The sequence below is a fragment of the Mustela putorius genome, unplaced genomic scaffold (assembly GCF_011764305.1).
Source record: "Mustela putorius furo isolate JIRA1106 unplaced genomic scaffold, ASM1176430v1.1 tig00003836_pilon_pilon_pilon, whole genome shotgun sequence".
Lineage (NCBI taxonomy): Eukaryota > Metazoa > Chordata > Mammalia > Carnivora > Mustelidae > Mustela > Mustela putorius.
Genome location: NW_025421989.1, coordinates 25,624,815 through 25,648,403, shown reverse-complemented (window position 1 = coordinate 25,648,403; position 23,589 = coordinate 25,624,815). Strand labels below are relative to the sequence as shown.

At 39.6% G+C, this 23,589-nt stretch overlaps 1 long non-coding RNA gene across 2 annotated transcripts in view; it reads left to right on the top strand.

The window, feature by feature from the left end:
• The window catches only part of LOC123394739, a 31,299-nt gene extending 15,668 nt beyond the window's left edge, over positions 1-15,631 (top strand). The window contains exons 2-3 of one of the 2 annotated variants that reach the window (XR_006609485.1): positions 13,012-13,137; positions 14,593-15,631. This is a non-coding gene — a long non-coding RNA (uncharacterized LOC123394739). Of the gene's footprint in view, positions 1-13,011; positions 13,138-14,246; positions 14,515-14,592 lie in introns of those variants that run through there. The other variant, XR_006609486.1, reaches the window with a different exon arrangement.
• The last annotated feature ends 7,958 nt before the right edge of the window (positions 15,632-23,589 follow it).

Here is a 23,589-nt window from a genome sequence, read left to right as displayed (position 1 = left end):
TTCCTCCTCCCCTTTTCCTGCAAACTTGAATGAGAATGTGACAGTTGAGGCTAAGTCAGTCATTTTGGGACATGAGGCAGAAGCTATGTGTTGAGGATAATGGAGCAACAAACTGGAATGGGTTTGAACACTTAATGATTGTTGAGTCACTATACCAGCTCTGGACTGCTACTTTTGACTGCTGACTTGAAAGCTGACTTTCTTGGGACACCTGGATGGCTCAGTCCATTAAGCATCTGACTTCAGCTCAGGTCATGATCTTGGGGTCCTGGGATCCAGCCCTGAGTTGGGCTCCCTGTTCAGTGCGGAATCTGCTTCTCACTTTCCCTCCATCCTTACCCCTACTCATGAGTGTTCTCTCACTCTCTCTCAAATAGATAAGTAAATAAAATCTTTAAAAAAAAGAACGCTAACTTGCCTAAGCCATTAATTTAGGATATGAGTTACACAAGCATTCCAAATCCCAAAAGCAATGGTTTATTTTTGTGTCAATTTGGCTAGGCTACGGTGTCTAACTGTTTAACCAAATACTAATAAAGATGCTGCTGAAGGTATTTTTTAGATGAGGTTGACATTTAAATAACTAGACTTTGAGTAAAGTAGATTATTCTCCCTAATGTACGTGGGCCTCATCCAATCAGTTTAAGGTCTTAAGAGAAAAGACCACCTTGAGGAAGAAATGTTGTCTCCAGTTGGCTTTCCAACTTAAGACATTCATTTCTTTGTGGGATTTACAGCTTGTCAGCATGCCCTGCAGATTTAGAACCTTCTAGCTCCTGCAACCATATGAGGAAATTGTTTGAAATCTCTCTCAGAAAGAAAGAAAGAAAGAAAGATCTATGTATCTATGTCTATGTCTATATATTTCTCTGAAGAAACCTAACTTATACACCAACTAATTCAGTTTCTAATTTATTTCAGTTTAGTATAGCCTGTTTTTACAGGATGATGGCAAATTTATAGACCACCAAATTTTTTTAATTATAATTTTTTATTATGTTAGTCACCATACAGTACATCATTAGTTTTCTTGATGTAGTGTTCCATGATTCTTTGTTTGCGTGTAACACCCAGTGCTCCATGCAATACATGTCCTCCTTAATACCCATCACCAGGTTCACCCTTCCCCCCACCCCACCCCTCCGAAACCCTCAGTTTGTTTCCTGGGGTCCATAGACTGTCATGGTTTGTCTATCCCTCTGAATCCCCCTTCATTTTTCCCTTTATTCCCCTATGATCCTCTGCACTATTTCTTATGTTCCATGTATGAGTGAAACAATATAAAATTGTCTTTCTCTGACTTATTTCACTTAGCATAATCCCCTCCAGTTCCATCTATGTCAAAGCAAATGTTTGGTATTCATCCTTTCTGATGGCTTAGTAATATTCCATTATATCTATCAACCACATCTTTATCTATTCATCTGTTGAAGGGCATCTTGTCTCCTTCCATAGTTTGGCTATTGTGGACATTGCTGCTATGAACGTTGTGGTGCATATAGCTCTTCTTTTCACTACATAATCATTTTGGGGTAAATACCCAGTAGGGCAATTGTTAAATCATAAGGTAGCTCTATTTTTAACTTTTTGAGAAACGTCCATATTGTTTTCCAAAGTCGCTGTACCAACTTGCATTCCCACCAATAGTAGAAGAGGGTTCTCCTTTCATCAAAGCCTCTCCAACATTTGTTGTTTCTTGTCTTGTCAATTTTTGCCATTCTAACTGGTGTAGGGTGGTATCTCAATGTGGTTTTGATTTGCATTTCCCTGATGGCTAAGGCTATTGAACATTTTTTCATGTGTCTGTCAGCCATTTGTTTGTCTTCTTTGGAGAAGTGTCTGTTCATGTCTTCTTCCCATTTTTTGACTTCATTTCCTGTTTCTGGGATGTTAAGTTTGAGAAGTTCTTTATAGACCTTGGATGCCAGTCTTTTATCTATAGTGTCATTTGCAAATATCTTTTCCCTTTCTGTGGGTCGTCTCTTTGTTTTGCAACTGTTTCCTTTGCTCTGCAGAAGATTTTTTATCTTTTTTTAAAGGATTTTATTTTTTTTGTTTGACAAAGAGAGAGACAACAAGAACAGGAACACAAGCAGGGGGAGTAGGAGAGGGAAAGGCAGGCCTCCCATGGAGCAGGGAGCCTGACACAGAGCTCCATCCCAGGACCTGGAGATCAAAACCTGAGCCAAAGGCAGATGCCTAACGATTAAGCCACCCAGGCACCCCAGAAGCTTTTTATCTTGATCAAGCCCCAAAAGTTCATTTTCACTTTTGTTTCCCTTGATTTTGGAGAAGTGTTTTGAAAGAAGTTGCTGTGGTTGATGTTGAAAAGGTTACTGCCTATGCTCTCCTCTAGGATTTTGTTGGATTCCTGCCTCACATTGAGATCATTGATCAATTTTGAGTTTATCTTTATGTAGAGTATAAGAGAATGGCCAAGTTCCACTCTTCTGTATATAGCTATCCAATTTTTCCAGCACCACTTATTGAAGAGACTGTCTTTTTTCCCATTGGCTATTTTTTCCATCTTTGTTGATTAGGTGACTATAAAGTTGAGGGTCCATTTCTGGGCTCTCTATTCTGTTCCATTGATCTATGTGTCTGTTTTTGTGCCAATACCATGCTGTCTTGGTGATCATAGCTTTGTAATATAGCTTGAAATCAGGCAGCGTGATGCTCCCAGTTTTGTTTCTCTTTTTCAATATTCCCTTGGCTATTCAGGGTCTTTTCTAGTTCCATACAATTGGATTGTATATTCCAGCACTTTGAAAAATGCCACTGGCATTTTGATGAGAATGGCATTGAAAGTATAGAATGCTCTGGGAACACTGAATGTTGTAGAAACCAATAGTGTGACTTTTGAACAAGCCATTTTATAGCTCCAAAATTAGGCACAAGTAGGTAATAATTAGGTAGTAATACCCTACATTTATCACAGAAGTGCTTTGAGAAAAAAAACAGTTGTGTTGTTTGGAAAACAAGTAAAGGAATTTATGGAAATCCTTTTAAGGTGCGTGGGTGGCTCAGATGTTTAAACAACCAACTCTTGATTTCAGCTCAGGTCATGATAACAGGGTTGTGAGACTGAACCCTGCATTGGGCTCTGCACTGAGCATAAAGCCTGCTTAAGATTCTCTCTCTCCCCCTCTTTCTCTGCCCCTCCCCGCTGTGCACATGCATAATCTTTCTGTCTTAAAAAAAAAAAAGAAAAAGAAAATCCTCTTAAAAATTATAAAGTACTTAATAAATGTAAGACCACTATTTATTATATTATATTATATTATATTATATTATATTATATTATATTTATTTGACAGAGATAGTGAGAGAGGGAACACAAGCAGGGGGAGTAGGTGAGGGAGAAGCAGGCTTCCAGCCGAGTAGGGAGCCCAATGCGGGGCTCAATCTCAGGATCCTGGGATCATTACCTGAACCAAAGGCAGACACCCAATGACTGAGCCACCCAGGTGCCCCAAGACCACTATTTTTGACATTGAAAACAAGTTACTTGTCAACTGTCAGGTAAAACAACTTATTAAGCAGCTACAAAAGCATATTTTGTAGCTTGTAAAGAGCAATTACTCTACTTTTAAGTGCTTCAATCAAATTTGGAAAAGTGTGTTTGCAAAATTCCATTCATAACTGGGGTATTTTGTCTTGTTACAGGATCTAAGAGAACAGGGAATTGGTATACTGGGTGCTCATGCCCAGATGCCCACCATTACAATTTTAAGGGATTTGGAGGTCTTGTCAAAATTGTATACCAAGGTGCATGCCTTCTTCACATCTACCTGGATCTCGTCATCCAAAGTTCACTAGCTAGAGAAGCATCCCTTGTCCTTTACTTGAATTGGAGCCTATGTTTCAGGACTGCTCCTATGACTTCCCTTTGTTATAAACAACTACTGTAAAAAAAAAAAAGAATTCTTCTCTTGTATGATGTATTCCACATACATAATTATCAATATTTGGAGTTTTGCAGGGCACCTGGGTGGCTCAGTCAATTGAGCATCAGCTCAGGTCATGATCTCAGCATTGTGGAATCAAACCCCACATTGGGCTCCATGCTCAGTGAGGAGTCTGCTTCTCTCCTTCTCCCTCTGCCCTTTACCCATTATCTCTATTTCTTGCTCTAAAATAAATAAACAAATCTTTAAAAACATATTTGGAGTTTTACCTCACTGTCTTTGTTGCATCTCCAAACTCCTTTTATTACAGGGTTTTAATTACCTCTGTCTATTGGGATTCCAACCCTCCCTAACACAAACCATCTCCAAACATCCTTTTTGTTTGCCTTACTTGTTTCTGCTGCATAAATATCTTCATTGTTTTTATTAAGTCTTCCTTGCTGTGCACCCTTCCCACCTTAGAACTTATTATGCCTTCATCACACTAAATCTCTTATTCCCTGGAATATATCACCCTTTGGCAACCCTCTTGGGTCTATGTCTTTTTTCTTGCCTCTACATGTTTTGGATCACTGTAATATATTTCAAGAAGAATCTCTTTTACTGGAGAAATCTGAGTTTCACCTTTCTTAATCTTAGGTCACTCTTGCTCTTCAGGCTGTTCTTGCCCTTGGACAAAGGTCAAAGCTACTTCTTGAAAAGCAGTATTTTGAACAAATTGGCAATAATTTTGAAAATTAAGTTTTTAAAAAAATAGATAACAGACACACATGGTACAAAAGCAGGGAAAGTTCCCTAGGTACCAATTCCTTTCTCCGCAGGTAATGAAAACAACTAGTTTCATCTGAATTCTTCCAGAGATATTCTTGCATTTAAAACCCACCCCCCCCCCCCAGTATTCATGATAAGTTGTGTTATACACAACTGATAAATTATTGAATACTACAACTGAGACGAATTATGTACTATAAGTTGGGTAAATAAATTTAAATTTAAAAAAAGAAAACACACACATACATAAGGTTGGAAGAATAAATATTGCTAAAAAGTCTATACTACCTAAAGCAATCTACACATTTAATGCAATCTCTATCAAAATACCAACAGTATTTTACACAGAACTATAACAAGGAAACCTAAAATTTATGTGTAACCACAAAAGTCCCCAATTAGCCAAAGCAATTCTGAAAAAAAAAAACACACACACACACACAAAGTTGGAGGCATCACAATTCTGGACTTCAAGTTATATTACAAAGCTGTAGTCATCAAAACAGTAGGGTACTGGCACCAACAGACACATAGATCCATGGAATGAAACAGAAAACCCACAAATAAACCCACAATTATGTGGTCAATTTATATTTGACAACATAGGAAAGAACATCCAATAGGGAAAAGACAGTCTCTTCAACAGATGGTGTTGGGAAAACTGGACAGCAACATGCAAAAGAAGGAAATTGGACAACTTTCCAACACCGCACACAAAAATAAACTCAAAGTGGATTAAAAACCTCATTATGAGATGTGAAATCATTAATGTCCTAGAGGAGAGCACATGTAGTAATGTCTCTGACATCACCCATAGCAACATTTCTCTACATATGCCTCTTGAGTCAAGGGAAATAAGAGCCAAAATAAATTATTAGGAAGACATCAAAATAAAAAGCTTCAGCACAGTGAAAGAAACAATCAGCAAAACTAAAAGGAAACCTAAAAAATGGAAGAACATATCTGAAAATGACATATCTAATCAAGGGTTGGTATCCCATAGCTATAAAAACTCAACACCTCAAAACTAAATAATCTAATTAAAAATGGGCAGAAGACCTGAACAGACATTTTTTCCAAATAAGACATCCATATGGTCAACAGACACATGAAAAGATGCTCATCATCACTGACCATCAAGGAGATGCAAATCAAAACTACAATGCTGTATCACTTTATACCTGTCAGAATGACTAAAATCAACAACACAAGAAACAACAGGTGTTGATGAGTATGTGGAGAAAAGGGAACCCTCTTGTGCTGTTGGTAGGAATGCAAACTGGTGCAACCACTCCGGAAAATAGTGTGACATTTCCTCAAGACATTAAAAATAGAATGACCCTACAATCCAGCAATTGCACTGCTAGGTATTTTCCCAAAGAACATAAAAATACTAATCCAAAGGGATACATGCACCCTGATATTTATAGCAGCATTTTTTATAATAGCCAAATTATGGAAGCAACTCAAGTGTCCATCAACTGATGAATGGATAAAGAAGTTGTATATTTATACAATGGAATATTATTCAGCCACAAAAAAGGGAATAAAATCTTGCCATTTGCAATCACATGGATACAGCTAGAGAGTATAATTTTAAGTGAAGTAAGTCAGTGAAACAAGTATCATGACTTCACTCACATGTGGAATTTAAGAAACAAAAGAAATGAGCAAAGGAAAAAAGGAGAGAGAGAGACTGATAGATAAATCAAGACTCAATATAGAGAACTGATGGTTGCCAGAGAGGAGGGGAAGGAGGGAATGTGTTAAATAGGTGAAAGGGATTAAGGAGTACTCTTATCATGATGAGCACTGAGTAATGTATAGAATTGATGAATCACTATATTATACACCTGAAACTAAGATAATAGTTTATGTTAACTATATTGGAATTAAAATTTAAAAAAAAAACAGAGGGAGGGAGGGGGTATATTGCACACACATTATTTAAGTCTTGCTTTTCATTTAACAATGTATCTTGAAAAGTGTTTTATATTAGTGGACATACAATGCCTTCATTCTTTTTAAGTAATTGTATTACACTCCATTATATAGATGAATCATAATTTATCCTATTCCTTATTGGAAGACACTTGGGTAATTTCTAATTTCTTGCTATTATAAACAATGCTATAATTTTTTGAATATACCTACACCCTGATAATTGGATAAATTATAAATAAACCATAATTTATACAATTCTTCATTGGGAGACACTTAGGTAATTTCCAATCTCTTCCTAGTATAAAAAAAAGTGCTACAATGGATATCCGTATATACACATTTCACACACATGTGAAGATACCTCTGATAAATAGGCTGAAGACTAAAACTGCCTTGTTAGAGGGTCTGTGTGATTAAATTTTTTTAGGTATCTTTGAGCATTTCTCTAAAGGATAATGGAATCACCTGGTTCCAATTTACATTGCTTGATTACAGTGAAATTGGGTATCTTCTCTTCCTAAATTTTACAAGGACTTCATGTCAGTTGTTTCATCTGATATCCAGATGTAGTCTTGCTGACTCTGAACAAAGACTCCAGTGTTCTAGAATATCATCCTGTCTTCAAAGTTCCCTTAAGGAAGTATGGAGAGGCTGGGTGCTCCTAGGCTGAAGAGTCCCTAGTGGTGAGACCCAGATGGTAGAGATCCACCATTGTTTCTGTCTTCTGGATTTCCTCTCTTTGGATTCACTGATGGTTATCTCAGTTTTTGGTTTTTTTTTCCACCCAAGGACTATAGTATTTTCAGCCTGTTGTAGAAGGAAGCCATTAGAAATTCCTTCTATTGGGGCGCCTGGGTGGCTCAGTTGGTTAAAGCCTCTGCCTTCGGCTCAGGTCATGATCCCAGAGTCCTGGGATCGAGCCCCGCATCGGGCTCTCTGCTCAGCCAGGAGCCTGCTTCCTCCTCTCTCTTTGTCTGCCTCTCTGCCTACTTGTGATCTCTCTCTGTCAAATAAATAAATAAATAAATAAATAAACAAATAAATAAATAAAAAGAAATTCCTTCTATTCATCTTGGCTAGCCAGAGTTGATAGACTCTCTGTTTTGGTCAGTATAAGAAGCAGAACTACTAGATTTTTACACACACACACACACACACACACACAAATTATTACATATAATTAGAATATTATAGATATATTATCTGTATGCTATATATGATATTGTATGTATTAAATATCTATTACAGGGATTTGACCTTATCCAACTTTGGGAGCTAGTTAAAAAAAATCTACATAAGTCTGTTGTTCCTTAGGCTGTTAATGCGGGAGCTTGAGGGCTCAGGCAGGAAGTTGGGAAGGAAACAAACAAGAATGAGTTGGAACCTCTGAGGTTAAACTGGGACCTAGGAAGGTAGACTGGAATCCTTGTTATCTCTCATAGCCTTGAAGCCTCCAACCTTGATGAGGCGGGGTCCTGAAGGAGAAGCTGTAAACTTTTGTACAGAATTAATAATCACACTGTTGAATGGGGTCAGAGAAGCTAGGGGAGGAGGTGACAGAGGTTGGAAGAGTTCTAGAGCCTGCTGCTGCCACATGCCAAGCAGGCAATCTCGCAGATCAATGACATGTGTGTGAGCTGCACCAGCACCTCATACCCCACTCCAACCTTCTGAATTCAAGAGAAAATGACTGTGATTCTCCTTCCATCTTGTGAACAATGTGAAGAATATCTCATAATTCCAGCCGTACTGGAACTCTGCAGGGAAGAGAGGTCTGGGAAATGTAGTTTCAGCTTACCTAAGTTGACACACTACAAATCCTCCACAACTCCCAAAGTAGCCTGGTCATTCAGGTTTATGCTCCCTGGATCAAATGGTCAAGCCTACTTAAGCAGCTGTTCCCACTGATTCTCATCTTGGGGATGTATCAATTTGTTTTTATCATGTAACAAACCATGGCAACACTTCATGGTCTAAAACAACAAACTCTTACTTATGGTTTCTCCTGATTATGTGTGCCAGTGGGCAGTTGTTCTTCTGTCAGCAGACTGTGCTGGAGGCACAGTGGTCTCGGACATTGTTGCTTTCTGGTCGTGGTCTGCCTGTTTTGCATGTGACCTCCGCTGCCATGGTTTCTATCTGCTGTGCTAGGCATCATCTCATTACCTCAGATTGCACTGGCTCTGCCTTTCCTGATGAGCAAAGCCTTCCAGCACCTCTTCAGCCATCTTAAATGTACATCCAGCTATTCATTTTTTGAGTCTTGACTGGGGCCTCACATAAGCTCATTACCTGTCATCTCAAGGTCTTCCTCTTTAGTACTCTTGTGGAGATCTGTTGCCCACAGAGATACTGCAGGTTGGGACCTAGACCCCACCAAATATGGGGAGGTCTCCACTCCATGAGAATACTGCTGTTTGCATCAAGTGAACTCTCTTCGTGCTGTAACCCTCAAGGTATCAATATACCATCACATTTTCTGTAATCCCTGAAGTACCAAATTCAGGGGATTTTACATGCAGAAGTGGGGAAAAATGTCCATTCTCTCCCAGTCAACGTTTATCTCCTGGACACTGGCCCAGACGTGGGTTGCACCTCTGTACCAACATTTTCTTTCAAAACCACTGCCTCAGCTTCTTTCTATAGGCCATATTCTCAATGTTAAGTCTTGAGTTCAGGAGAAAGGAACCTGCAGTGGGGACAAACATCAGGCTATCCTTTTTCATTCCCCAATGGTATCCTTGTACAAATAGTTGTGCTGGTCATACCAGTTCATCAGGTAAGCCTGAACCCCAACCCAAGTGAAGGCTGGAGTCATGGCTCTGCAGGCCTGCTAGGTCCTTCCTGGTGAGGGTACCTACCCTATTTTCTTGACCCTTCCCTTTCTGTTTCTCTTCCATTCACCCTCCCCTTACGCCCCCACCTCCAGGTCTTTGTGCTCTAAATAAGTCAATTATTGGCTATTCCCTCAATGTGCATCAGTTTTCATATCTCCTTAATTTTACCCATGCTCTTTCTCCTTGGAATATTCTTTTACCAATTTCTACTTGAAGATTGCTTCTTTATTCTTCCTGAGTAAGCTCCCATGTTTATTCACCTGTCAAATTTTCCCCAAGGCTTTTGGCCATAACTAATTACTCCAGTAGCACCTTTTAAATAATTTCTCTACTCAAGTATTTATGGTATTCTGACTCAAAACTATTTATGACTCAACCTTGGCAAGTCTGTAACTGGGAAGTCAAATGCAAATAGTTGCTTGGTTGTAGGAGCTCTCTCCCAGCCTCTGCCACAAAGTTTAAGGTAAAAAAAAAAAAAAACAAAAAACAAAAAAAACAAAAAAAAAAACACACAAAAAAACCAACAACAAGATGGCAATGACTGAGTAGATAAAGAAGGAATAATGTAGAAGACAAGAGAGAGAGAACACGTGGGAGCCACATGGCAGTGCCAAGGGTGAGGGCACGTACAAATGCCAAGTGTTACCTTGGTTCTAGGGGTGACATGTTATTTCAGAAGACTAAGAATGGGGTGTTTTGGAATCCTTGACTTCTTGGACAAGGTGCTTTGATGAAGGTACTGTCAATGGGAGGAGACACAGTTCTCGAAACCAGAACTTGTCCCAATCTAGGCAGTTGGCTGAAGGTATGGGTACACCAGGTATTAGGGATGTCCTAGGGGGTCTTGAAATAAGAGTAACCCGTGGGGGATCCCAAATCTTGGATTTCAGAGGTTTGATAATGTCTGGATAGACACAAAGCTGTGCCTCGTTGGTGTGTATTTATAATTAGAAATGAGGCACATGATTTTAATATGAAGGGGATAAATAATAGAAACTAGGTCAAGTCTTAAACTGGCAACTATTAGAGAGATACACATGGAAATGTGTCTGATACCTTTCTGTTAACAGTCTTTCTCCCTGTCTTTTTTCTTGCACCTTGAATTTCTATGATTTCATCTTTTTTGTATGGCAATATTCCAATCATGTTTTTAGGAGTTTGTTTCTTAGGGCAGCTGTAGGTTTACAACAAAATTAAGCAGAAGGTACAAAGATTTTTCATTACTCCCTGCCCCCATGCATGCTCATTTGATTTTCTACTTTATCATTTTTCTTTTTTTAAAAGATATTATTTATTTGACAGACAGAGAGAGAGAGCTACAGGGAGAGCACAAGCAGTGGGAATGGCAAGCAGAGGGAGAAACAGGCTTCCTACCAAGCAGGGAGCCTGACACAGGGCTTGATCCCAGGACCTGGAGATCATGATTCGAGTTGAAGGCAGATACCAATGACTGAGCCACCCAGGCACCCCACTTTATTATTTCTCAATAAATAAATCATAGAAACTTCAAATAAGAAGAAAGGGTGGGGAAGAACACCTTTTCAAGATAATCACTGTTAAATTTTTCATAGTTATGCATCAAAATGGCATGATGGCCTTATGCAAACAAACCTCTTTCTTAATAATCTTGGCTGTACCATAACTGAGTGGAAAATACCTTGCCTCACACACTATAACTTTTCTAAAGGTTTACTCTCTTTATAGAAAAGATAACAGATACACATAATACAAGCTTCAAAAGTCACCAAAGTGTATATAGCTTTTCTATACCCTCCCACAGATAATATATGTATTTAGAAATATACCTATTTTTCCCCACAAATGGTAAGCATGCTCCAAACCTTACACAATATCATGCTTCTGTAACTTACACCAGATCTTGGAGATCTATCACATTTTAATTCACTAAAACTTTCAATGTTTTGGCTAGGTGGCAAGAACTAATAAAGTTGAAGCTATCTGTTTTGGGGTAAAGCTAAAACAATTAAACAAACTGAGAGAGGGGTGCCTGGGTAGCTCAGTTGGTTAAACCTCTGACTCTTGATTTTGGCCCAGGTCATTATCTCCGGGTTGTGAGATCAAGCCCCATGCCAGGCTCTGTGCTCAGCGTGGAGTCTGTTAATCTCTCTCCTTCTGCTCTTCCCTCCATAAGCATGCTCTCTCTCTCAAGTAAATAAATAAACAACTTAGGAGAAGCTCATGTCTGTTGGATAATGCTGACAACTGCTAATACCAAGAGGCACAGAGGATGGGGGGGAAAACAACTATGGAGTGGGTGGTGAGACCTGGGCAGGGGGTGGGGAAGGGTGGGGAAGGAGTTACCCCTTTCTAGCTGGGAAGGGGGAGGCTGGGGAGGATGGGAGGGGCACTAGAGATAGGAAGGGAAAAAGAACTTTGGGGAGAAGAATGAGCAACAACTACTGAAATCCTGAGAAACTGGTGGTTTTGTTCTACTATGTTTATGGAAAGGGAAAATTCCTACTTAGCTGCAACCCCCAATTTAAGCTTCATAGCGCATCTTCATGGCCCGTCTATTCCAGTTGCTGTCCTAAGTTGGTTCCCATGCCTCTTGCTATCCTTTCTTCCAAAACAGGACCACCCTGATGTGAGGAGACTCTCCAGGCCCGTCTGTGGCTGTTTTGTGAGGCCCTGCTTGAGCTGCCTTCTTTACCATGCTGGGACAAAGCCACAATGGTCCCAATGTCCCCTCTCCTGAGACTCTTTTCCTGTTCTCCCAGAGAGCCAAGACCCTCACTCAGTACACTTTGTAGCACAGTGCTAGAGCTTCCACTTTTCACAGACTCTGTTCTTTCCCGAGAGATGAGAAGACTTGGAGAATCAATGGCTGCTCCGTGTTTTCTAAGGGAGCTGTCTTCTGCCAGGAAAGACCTCCGGCTGCCACAACGGACTGGTCTCTTTTATGAAAGTCTGGACTGTTTTGTACCATACCTAAAACAGTGCTTAGGACAAGCTCTGTGTTCCAAAGATACAATGAATAGAATTAATGAGAAAAAATAAAGGGGTAGACAGCATTGTGGTTAGGTTTCCAGGCTAGGAAAGAACAGCTCATTTCAGTTGAATGGAAGTGGAGTCGATGTGAAGAGAACTACAGATCAGAACCACTCGGTGTAGCAATACTTCTGGGATCAAGTTTTCTGACCCCTCCAGGCATCTCTGAAATGGGAGAGTAGATCCTTCCAATTCCTAGCTTCAGATGAGGGACTGGAATTCTAGGGTTGGGGAGTAAAGACTCTAATGGGAGTGGGAAGGCTTTAGGGGGGATAAGGTTGTATTAGATTTGGAGCTGAGGGGCCAGAGTGGGCAGAAGGGAAGTGATAAGCCTGGGGAAGAAAAGTTCCTGCAGATTAGACAGTGTCTTTTATCTTTTCCTTTCTCCTCCATAGGACTAGGGAATTCCTGTGGGTGATAAGCAGAGACTGAAACCTCATGGGGAGGAAGGCGAGTAGAAGAAGGGGGAGGAAGAGCAGCAGTGGAAAAGTTGTTGGTTCTTAGTTTCCAAACAAGATTTTGTCTTCCCTGCTTTCTTGCAGGTAGAGGCCTCCTACTCCAGGAAGCTTTCCTGCTTCCGCAGGCCCTTTCTGGCCTGTAGAGACTCTCCGCCTTGCCCTGCTTTGACTTGGGAAGACAAGAAGATTGGCAGAAGACCTGTTCCCGAGGTAGACATTTTCTTGAGCACATAGGGATGGAAGGAACAAGCAGGGGGCAGCATTTGTACGCTTTTTCATAGATAAAAACAAATAATCTTTCTTTCTAGATGAGGGGGTTTCCCATTGGCTGGAGAAGTGGAGTTCCACTTCAGAAAAAAGAGCTCTGATCTTGGAAGTTAACACAGAAAGCCATTTTAGTGGATTGAGTAATAAGACTGCTGCCATTAGTTTTAGAAAAAGGAAATAAACCCCAAGACAACTAATTCTTGAGGTGGTAAATGGTAAAGGAAATGGTTCTCTTGTTACACCCATGATTGTTCCAGTGCCCTGGTCTTCTCCAAGAACAGATGTGCTCTCCAACGGGTGTCTGTCATATGCTCCGTATGACAGAGACCACATCATTTTCCCATCTGCACACTGGGTCACCACATCCTGATCTTGAAAAGCTGAAATGTAAACTGAACTATGCTCCTTATAGGACTCGAAGTGATTTATGTGAATTAACTTCTTGCCTAAATTTCCAGACACTTAAGGTTTTTCTACACGTGCTTTTGCTTTGCCTTGAGGAAATGAAACATATAAACCAAGACCTTTTGATCACATGCTATTTTATATGCCAAGAGGTGAAAGTATTTGTTTCATATATATAATTTTAGGTTTCTCAGTGTTTTTAATTAGGAGATGTTTTAGCAATATTCTTTTTTTAAGATTTATTTTAGAGAGAGAGAAAGAGAGCATGAGAATAAGTTGGGGGGAGGCGGGGAGGGAGGGAATCTTCGAGCAGACACCTCATTGAGCATGAGCACAGAGCCTAACTTGGGGCTCAATCTCACCACCCTGAGATCATGACCTGAGCCCAAACCAAGAGTCAGATGCTTAACTGACAGAGCCAGCCAGGTGCCCCAACAAAAACGGTTCTGGAATTCAGTCTTCTTGGGTTAAAATCTTAGCTCCATAGTTATTAGCTCTGTGTCTCTGGAAAAGCTAAGGAACTGCCCTGGGCCTCTCTTTCCTCACATTTAAAATAAAGCTAATCTGGGCCCTGTTGGGAGGATGAAATAAGCTAATACATTTCAAATTTTGAGAATGGTTTTATTTATATTTTTTTCTGAAAACAGTTTTTCGTAAGTGTTCATTAAGACTCATACCTGTCATTCAAGCCTAGAATGGTTCAATAGAAGGAACGGCAAGAGAACAAGCTTAAAATCACCAAGATCTAGATTTTCATCTAAATTCCTGGTCCTTGCTTCATCTAGAAAATTACTGGAACTTTTTGAGCTTCAATTTCCTTATTTGTGAAATGGGAATAATGTTATCTACTGTGTGAATGCTACTGTGTGGCTTAAACAAAATAAAGAAATAACTACATATGGTAGATATTCTAGATTCAGTGATGTAAATGTAAATGAATGTTCAACTTGCGCTACCCAAATCCCCTACTGACACTGCTCTCTGGTCTTCTAGGTCAGCAGTTCTCAAAGTACAGTCCCTAAGACACTTCCAGGGAGACCAGGAGGTAGAAACCATTTTTGTAATACTACTAAGAGGTTATTTGCCTTTTTCACTCTATTGACATTTGCATTGAATGTGCAAAGCAATAAAAAGGAATTCTGGCTCCTTAGCACAAATCGAGGCAGGGCACCCTGCTCTATAAGTAGTCATTTTATTCTTCCCCACCACATGATCACAGATTTTTTAAAAAAAAGTTGAATTCAAGAATGTCCTTGATGAAGCTGCACGAAAGATTAATTTTATTAAATCTTAACCCTTGAGTATATTTTTAAAAATTACGTGGAATGAAACATGAAGTACACATGAAGCACCTTTGCTGCATATGGAAGGAGTATTGATTCCTCCAGGAAAAGTCTGTGAGTGAGCTGCAAGCTGAACTAGCAGCTTTTCTCATGAAACACCATTTTTACATGAAAGAACAATGGGGACAAACTATGGCTATTCATACTTGGAATTTTGGCAGACATTTTCTGGAAAATGAATAGGCTCTGTCACTTCGAGGAAAACAACTAATCGCATATGTTGTCTATGATAAAAATTCAAGTTTTTGAGTGGAAAATGAAATTTTAGAAAATTTGATCCACCATTCTGATCTAGGCAGCTTCCTAATACTTAAAGTCTTTCTGTTGAGATTGTGATATTAATAAATGTGATTTTTTTTAATCTTATTCAATATGAAATGTGCCAGCATTTGGAAAAGCTGCAAAACTCAGTGAATTCGTTTTTCAAATGACCAACACATATTACAAAATCATGCATGAGTAAAAGATACACTCAAAGTGTAAGATACGCTAATGGATTTCAGTGGAACAGGGCATGAAAAGTTCACTGATATGGTTTCAGACTTCACATAAAAAAAACCTTCATGAAGTTAGCGCTTAGTGAATTTTGGTGTTGTGTCAAAGAAGGATCTCCACAATTATCTGAAAAGCCTGTTAAAATACTCTTTCCTTCCATAGTTTGGCTATTGTGGACATTGCTGCTATAAACATTCGGGTGCATGTGTCCCTTTGGATCACTACATTTGTATCTTTAGGGTAAATACCCAATAGTGCAATTGCTGGGTCATAGGGCAGTTCTATTTTCAACATTTTGAGGAACCTCCATGCTGTTTTCCAGAGTGGCTGCACCAGCTTGCATTCCCACCAACAGTGTAGGAGGGTTCCCCTTTCTCCGCATCCTCGCCAGCATCTGTCATTTCCTGACTTGTTGATTTTAGCCATTCTGACTGGTGTGAGGTGATATCTCATTGTGGTTTTGATTTGTATTTCCCTGATGCCGATGAATGGATCAAGAAGATGTGGTATATATACACAATGGAATACTATGCAGCCATCAAAAGAAATGAAATCTTGCCATTTGCAACAACATGGATGGAACTAGAGCGTATCATGCTTAGCGAAATAAGTCAAGCAGAGAAAGACAACTATCATATGATCTCCCTGATATGAGGAAGTGGTGATGCAACATGGAGGCTTAAGTGGGTAGAAGAATAAATGAAACAAGATGGGATTGGGAGGGAGACAAACCATAAGTGACTCTTAATCTCACAACAAACTGAGGGTTGCCGGGGGGAGGGGGTTTGGGAGAAGGGGGTGGGATTATGGACATTGGGGAGGGTATGTGATTTGGTGAGTGCTGTGAAGTGTGTAAACCTGGTGATTCACAGACCTGTACCCCTGGGGATAAAAATATATGTTTATAAAAAATAAAAAATTAAAAAAAAATACTCTTTCCTTTTTCAACTGCTAATTTCTAAGAGGCTACATTTCCTTCATATACTTCAAGGTGAAGTCTTTAACCAAAACAACATAGTCTGATTAAAGGCAGAATCTAGCTGTCCTCTATAAGCCAACATTAAGGGGATGTACAAAATTGGAAAATGATTCTACTCCTCTCAATGTTTTTGGAAAACAAATTTTTCTTTAAAATGATGGTATTTATATTATATTACTACTTAATGAGTCTAGGCTTCTTTTTATTATCATCATTCTTAAATGAATACTTATTAAGAATTTTCCTTCATTTTAATTTCTATTGTGAGAAATATCAATATAATCCACCTAAGTGAAAGCTCTTTGACATCCGCACTCCTTTTTAGGTGTACAAAGGGATCCTGACACAAAAACATTTGATAACTACTGCTTTGGGCCATCATTTCTGAACACAAGAACAGCTGCACACTAGAATCACCAGAGAAACCTTTCAGATACACCAGTGCCTGGTCCTACCCCTGGATAAATTAAATCAGAAAACAGTTGGAAACTATTGCCCTAGTGCAGTGTTTTCCCAAACTTGTCTAAATATAAAATTCATTTGGGACTGTGGTTAAATGTACCAGTCCCAGGTCCCTTTCTAAATTTCATGAACCATATCTCTGGGGAAAGTGGCTGGGGAATCTGCCTGTTTTGTTAGAATCTCTGTTGATTTTATTTATTTATTTATTTGAGTGCGAGAAAGAGCAGCAAAAGCAGGGTGGCAGGCAGAGGGAGAGGGAGAGAGAGAGAAAGAGAATTTCAAACAGACTCCCTGCTGAGCATGGAGCCTGATACAGGACTCCATCTCCAGACCCTGAGATCATAGCCTGTGCCAAAATCAAGAGTGAGATGCTTAACCAACTGACCCACCCAGGCGCCCCATCTCAAGTGGCTTTTTTTTTTTTTTTTTTTTAGATTTTATTTCTTTATTTGACAGAGATCACAAGTATGCAGAGAGGCGGGGCTCGATCCCAGCACCCTGGGATCATGACCTGAGCTGAAGGCAGAGGCTTTAACCCACTGAGCCACCCAAGTGCCCCTCAAGTGACACAACTTCGGAAAACATCCCACCATTCTCTTCCCGCACTCCTCATTCTTGGTGGCAGGCTAGCTAAGGCCTTAGTTGTTAATAAGGGTCTTACTTGACTAAGTCCAACCTACGAAGTCTGGAGTACACACCTTCAAACTTCCCCTGGGAAATTACCTTCTAATGTGAGATGTTGCACGCAAAATGACTTTAGAATTTAAAGGTATAAAGACGGAGTAGTTAATTATTTGACAAGGTACTATTCTTGTATGGAGGGACTTTTCTCCCTGGTCACTTAAGTTTCACACAGTTCTGCGGGAAGTACTTCCTAATTCGGGTTGGGTGAGTACATTCTGCACACAGTGCTGACTCCTCAGCCCTAGTGTACAGAAGGGGAGCAGTGTCAGAGGACTGGCAAGAACCAGTTTTTCTTGATTTCATTGTTTTGTACCTGGGATAAAACCTTTGTCAAGAAAACAATTTCATTTCCTCATGAATTTTAAGGAGGCAAACAGATCAGGGGAGGGGTTCAAATGGATTACTTTGGAGCACAGCCTGGAGAGTGGTTTATGGGAATCACTGTGGAGAAGTGAAACTTGCTTCAAGAGAACACGCCTTCAAATTCCTACTTTTTATCTTTGGGTAAAACAGGAAGAAGGCACTGCCAGTACTGAATAGTAATTTCCTGTCTGTGCCATCAGAGTCATTCTTGTTCCTGGTCAGAGAGACATAGAAATCACTCCACTCCAAGTGAGTGAAGGTAGAAATTGAGCTTTGGTAGTTTTCATGTGCTAAATGACTAATGCCTGGCTCTCATAATAAATGTTCAGTAACTGTACTGATCACTTGTCTAGAGCTCAATGCCAAAAAGGTACAAAAATATTAATAATTCTATACAGACCATTTCTTTAATGTAACGTGTTCAGTGAAGCTCACACTGCAAATTGGCAAAAACCTCTAAGAAAAGCTTAGTACTGCCAGAAAAGAGAACCATAAGGCCAAAAACTGTATTTCTCTCTGAGGAGTGGAAATAAGGGGCCAGGGGAGTAGACTTTTTTTAATAGCTCTCTACTATTATGTATTTTTAACCGTGAGTAGCTAGTTTATAGACTTTTTTAAAATGACACATTGACATTTTGAATAACATAATCATACAAGTGGAACCCTTGAAAGAACCTTGGAGACTCCTCCCCTCCCTCATCCCCAACCCTCTGAAAAGGCCCACCTTCCTCTTCACTGGCCTTGGTTGGGATGCCAACAACTCTCTTCCATCAAGACTTACCATCTTTTGAATATGGGTTGGCCCTGTGATTTGCTTTGATCAGTGGGAGGTTCACAACTATGCCACAAGCAGAAGCTTAAAAAACACTGGTTCACTGGGGTCTGTACTTTGGTGCCCTTCTCATTATATAGCTTGTTGATGATGAGAGACAAAGGCCTATTTGTGCTCAGTGCCTTAACCAACCACTAGACATGTTGGCAAGGTCACCTGGGGCTGCCATCTGATCTCCTACTGACTGCAGACACATCAACAACCCCACCTAAGGTAAGCCCAGCCTGGCCCAGATCTGAAGAAGCCTCTGATGGGACTGGGAGCTAAATCAATGGTGGTGGATTTTTTAAGTTTCAGAGTTTTGATATGGTTTGTTATACAGCAATTGGTTAACTGATACAGTCTTCAAATGATCAATGCTCTGCTCTAATCACATAGGTCCATTCAATCTCCACCACAAATCACTGTTCATGTACTTCTGTTCATACCATTTCCCTAAATGAGCTATCTTTAGTTTTTATTCAAGGGTCTCTTCTTTGAAGATATTCTCAATTCCTCTACTTCTCCATGATCAAGAGCATTCTTTTCTAAACTTTTGAAATGGGCTTTCTATCTATTAACTGTGCTACTGCTAGATTTTGATTTCTATGGGCAACATTTCCATAGTTAAATCAAGGGAGATTAATGAGAATTAAACCAAAGTAATTTTTCCCTTTCCAATTTTATTATTATTAAACTCAATTTTCCATACTTCTCTGATACTTGCACAACACTTAAAAATTTATGTTTTTATGTGTATGTCCAATTTCTGCCACTATCTTATTCTTTTCTGCCCTTTGTATTGTCCAAAAGGGTAGAAATGCTTCCTTAACTCTCTCTTGAAGTGCTCTGTACAAGAACTTATATGTAACACATACACAGTGGTGCTCTTCTTTGGTGTCAGAAAAGCCCGAGTTCAAATTCCTGGGACTTACTAGTTGAGTGACTTTGGCAAAAGAATTAACTTTTGAAAACCAAACTTTTCTTATTTTAAAAAATAATATTTACTTGACGGAGTTAATTTGAGGGTTGAAAGACATAATTTAAATTTCCTTATTAGTACTGCACACACAGTGGTCACGCTACAGATAAAAACTTTGGGGAGCAATAAAGTCTCATCTTAAGAGGCAGAATGCAGGTGCCTTAAGACTGACTACCCAAAGTGGTGTCCTCTGCTGACAAACAGCAGGGTCAGGCCCTGCGAGATTGCTAGAGAGGTCAGGCCCCACCCCAGACCTATTGAATGTGGATTTTGACAAGATTCCTAGGTGATTTGTCTGCATGTTGACATTTGAGGGGCGCCTGGGTTAAAGCCTCTGCCTTCGGCTCAGGTCATGATCCCTGGGTCCTGGAATCGGGCCCCCACATCGGGCTCTCTGCTTAGCGGGGAGCCTGCTTTCTCCTCTCTCTCTCTCTCTGCCTGCCTCTCTGTTCTGTCAGATAAATGAATAAAATCTTTGAAAAAAAATTTGAGAAGCACTCCCTTAAAATACCTTAAAGTCAAGAGATCTGTACATTGATTTAACATGATATCTGGGCAATTAAGCACTCATAGCCACTGGATTAGATGCTCATCTAATCTCATTATTTGATGGGAATTTCTGATAATGAGCCCCCAAAAGAAAGCTTGGATCATCACCCACATCACAGTAGCTCTTCCAAGAGAGCTGAAGTAAAGGATTTCTTTTTTATCTAAACTTCAAAACCAATCAATTTATTCCTGTGAAATGTGAATGTAGAGAGACTTACAGGTTTAAAACTTGGCTTGAAAGTTTTGTTTTGTTTTGTTTTAGTTAGCCTCAAACATCTTTCTTTTCATCCCTAGGAGTTAGAGAGTAAGGAAAAGACTTAAAAAGAAGAGAAATTACTTTGTTGTTGTAAATGGTACCTATAAATAGAAGTTGCTTAAACAAAGCTAGTTCTTAAATCCATAATCTGACATAGGCATTACTTCAAATTTTACCCTACAAGGACAAGAACCAAAGGAGGGTTGGATGTGGCTAGTAGGAGATAGAGATGGGAAATTTCTACCCCAGAAGGCTCTCCACAAAGGGAGGAAATCTGGAGGCTTCAGGGCTCAACGGCACTATTTTCACTTCCCTGTTGCTCTGTGAACTGATGTTATTTGGACTGAAGTTCTAGTGTCTCCTCCAAAGGCCTCACGTGCTCCTGGGTGCCTTTATAAACATGAGTCAGTACAATGGTATGATAAAAATAGAATCAAAGGGTGTTGGGTGTGGAGGGGGGAGCAGTTGGAACTTAGAACAAGCATGCCGAAGAGAATGTCAATTTTTAAACATCTGGAACATTCTCTGGGGTGTTAGAAATTTCTACTTATTTTCAGTTGTATAGTCCCCCCTTGCTTCAGCTCTCTGCCCTTATTGTACAATCTGGTAGGACCAGAGCTCACAAAGATGAGGCAGGTTTAACTTTTCTAGGCTAGCATCTAAGAGCTGTTCAGTCAGCTCTCATGAATAAACCTATGAACTTCTAACTGCTTGGGGACAGAAACTCAACTTTTCATTAGAAGTCTGGGTGTAGGGAATAATTTAACTGTTTAGAACCTTTGCCCTCCAGAGCCACTGTCCTCAGTGAGGTTGGGAGAGAAAATGCATGTGGGTTTGAAGTTTTACTACACTCATTCTCTGTATTATAGTTCAGATTATCCTAAAATGCAGAGACAAAGGTGCTCAAGAGAATAGAATCCTTAACTTCTCTCAAAACCCAGTTTTTGCCTATTGGTTTAACATATCCTTCTTTTTCTTCTAATTCAGTCCCTCAGGGAGGCACATGTAGGAAGGGAAAGTAACAAATTCAACTTTCTCCTTTATTTCCTTTGATAGAAGTTTGAAAGGCAGAAAAAAAGGATAATGAGATACACTTGGGTTGAGGATTAAAAATGATGCATAAAAAATGAAATTCTCCACAGATTTGGCTAAGTCTTTGGCCTCTTGGTCTTAATAAAAATAAATGGTTAAGAGGCTAAAGCAGAGTTCATGCAAATACTCATCTGTGTGAGCAGCAAAGAAAAGGTAAACAAACATCAGTAAAATGGGAATTCTCAGTAACTCAACTAAGGGACTTTCTCTTCAAGACCAACTTATGGTAGAGGAAGTGAAGCATTATCCTGACTTGTGTCCCTGTGTCCCAAGACCAGAACATTATAGAGGTAAGACATTATAGAGGTAAGACATTAATAGAGGAAAATAATAAAACTAGGGAAGAGGGGCAGAGTTGTGTATAAATGGGTAAAAAGGAGCAAGAACTTGTAGCCAAACTATTGAATACTTCTGGGGTCACTTATTTTAGAGTAAATGAGAGGGATTTGAGTTTTGGTGTTAAGAACGTTTTGCTAGGTTGTTAAGGCAGAGAACATCAAGTCATAGCAAAAACGAACAATTAGAAAGCAGAAACCAAAATAGTTCATGGGGTTGCTAATTCCTTAGGCATTCAGGTACTTGCCTTGTTACCTTTCATTAATGCCAATTACCGGGTAATAGCCAATGAGGATGAGCTATTCTCTACACTACACGTGGACTTCAAATGAAACCTATGGGATGAAATTCAATTTACCATTTTAATTTATATCACATTTCAATTTTGAATCATTTTTCAACTGAAAGAATTCCAAAATGCTTCAGAAACTTTACAAATGCGGTAATCATATTATTTGATGCCAAAATGAAAATCTCTCTCAAGTGGAAAATGGGAGTTATTCAAGAGCAAACAGTACACATTACAATCAATTATATCCTAAATAACAAAATCTCTAGTGCACAACAAACCATTACAGCTTCATAGGAATTCAGAATGTTGTACTTAATAAAGCAATTACAATCTGTCATTCCGTCCTCAAGATAAACAGTACTGCCCCAGAGCTTATGTTATGGATTTCTTTATTATAAATTAGACTTACTGAAGTATAAACCAAGAATTTTTAAATGTCATATTCATTTTACTCCATGGAATATGTAACATGTTCTAAAACTCTACCATGTTTGTGTTAATTTTTAGAGAATATCAATTAAGATTAATCTTCTATGGAGGGAATGCATGAAAACTTTCTATATAAAACTATAATTGGGGGCGCCTGGGTGGCTCAGTAGGTTGAGCTGCTGCTTTCAGCTCGGGTCATGATCTCAGGGTCCTGGGATCGAGTCCCGCATCGGGCTCTCTGCTTGGCAGGGAGCCTGCTTCCCTCTCTCTCTCTCTCTCTCTCTCTGTCTCTCTGCCTACTTGTGGTCTCTCTCTGTCAAATAAATAAATAAAATCTAAAACCAAAACAAAAAAAACTATAATTGTGTCTGCAGGAAAGCGTGATTATAAAAATAACTAAGATAAACTGTAAGAATGAATATGGGAAAACAGGATTGTTTTTCAAGATGCTATGAGTTATAAGTGGCTATGAAAAAAGCTTATTCTTGGGACACCTGGGTGGCTCAGTTGGTTAAGCAGCTGCCTTCGGCTCAGGTCATGATCCCAGGGTCCTGGGATTGAGTCCCACATCAGGCTCCTTGCTCGGCAGGGAGCCTGCTTCTCCCTCTGCCTCTGCCTGCCTCTTTGTCTACCTGTGCTCGCTTGCTCTCTCTCCCTCTGTCTCTGACAAATAAATAAATAAAATCTTTTAAAAAAAAAAGCTTATTTTTTACCATACGTACGTGTGTCATGTGGACACGAGGGCTTCTGTTTTGTTCGCTTCTCCTAGAGGCACAGCTCAAATTGATTTATAAACTACTTTGGTCTATTGAGGTGAGTTGGCAGGTACTGGTGGAATTAGAAAGAATTTCAAAGCACTTGTGTAATGCTATCAGATAGGTACAGATGTAAATTTGGTGGCCAAAGATTCAAGATTT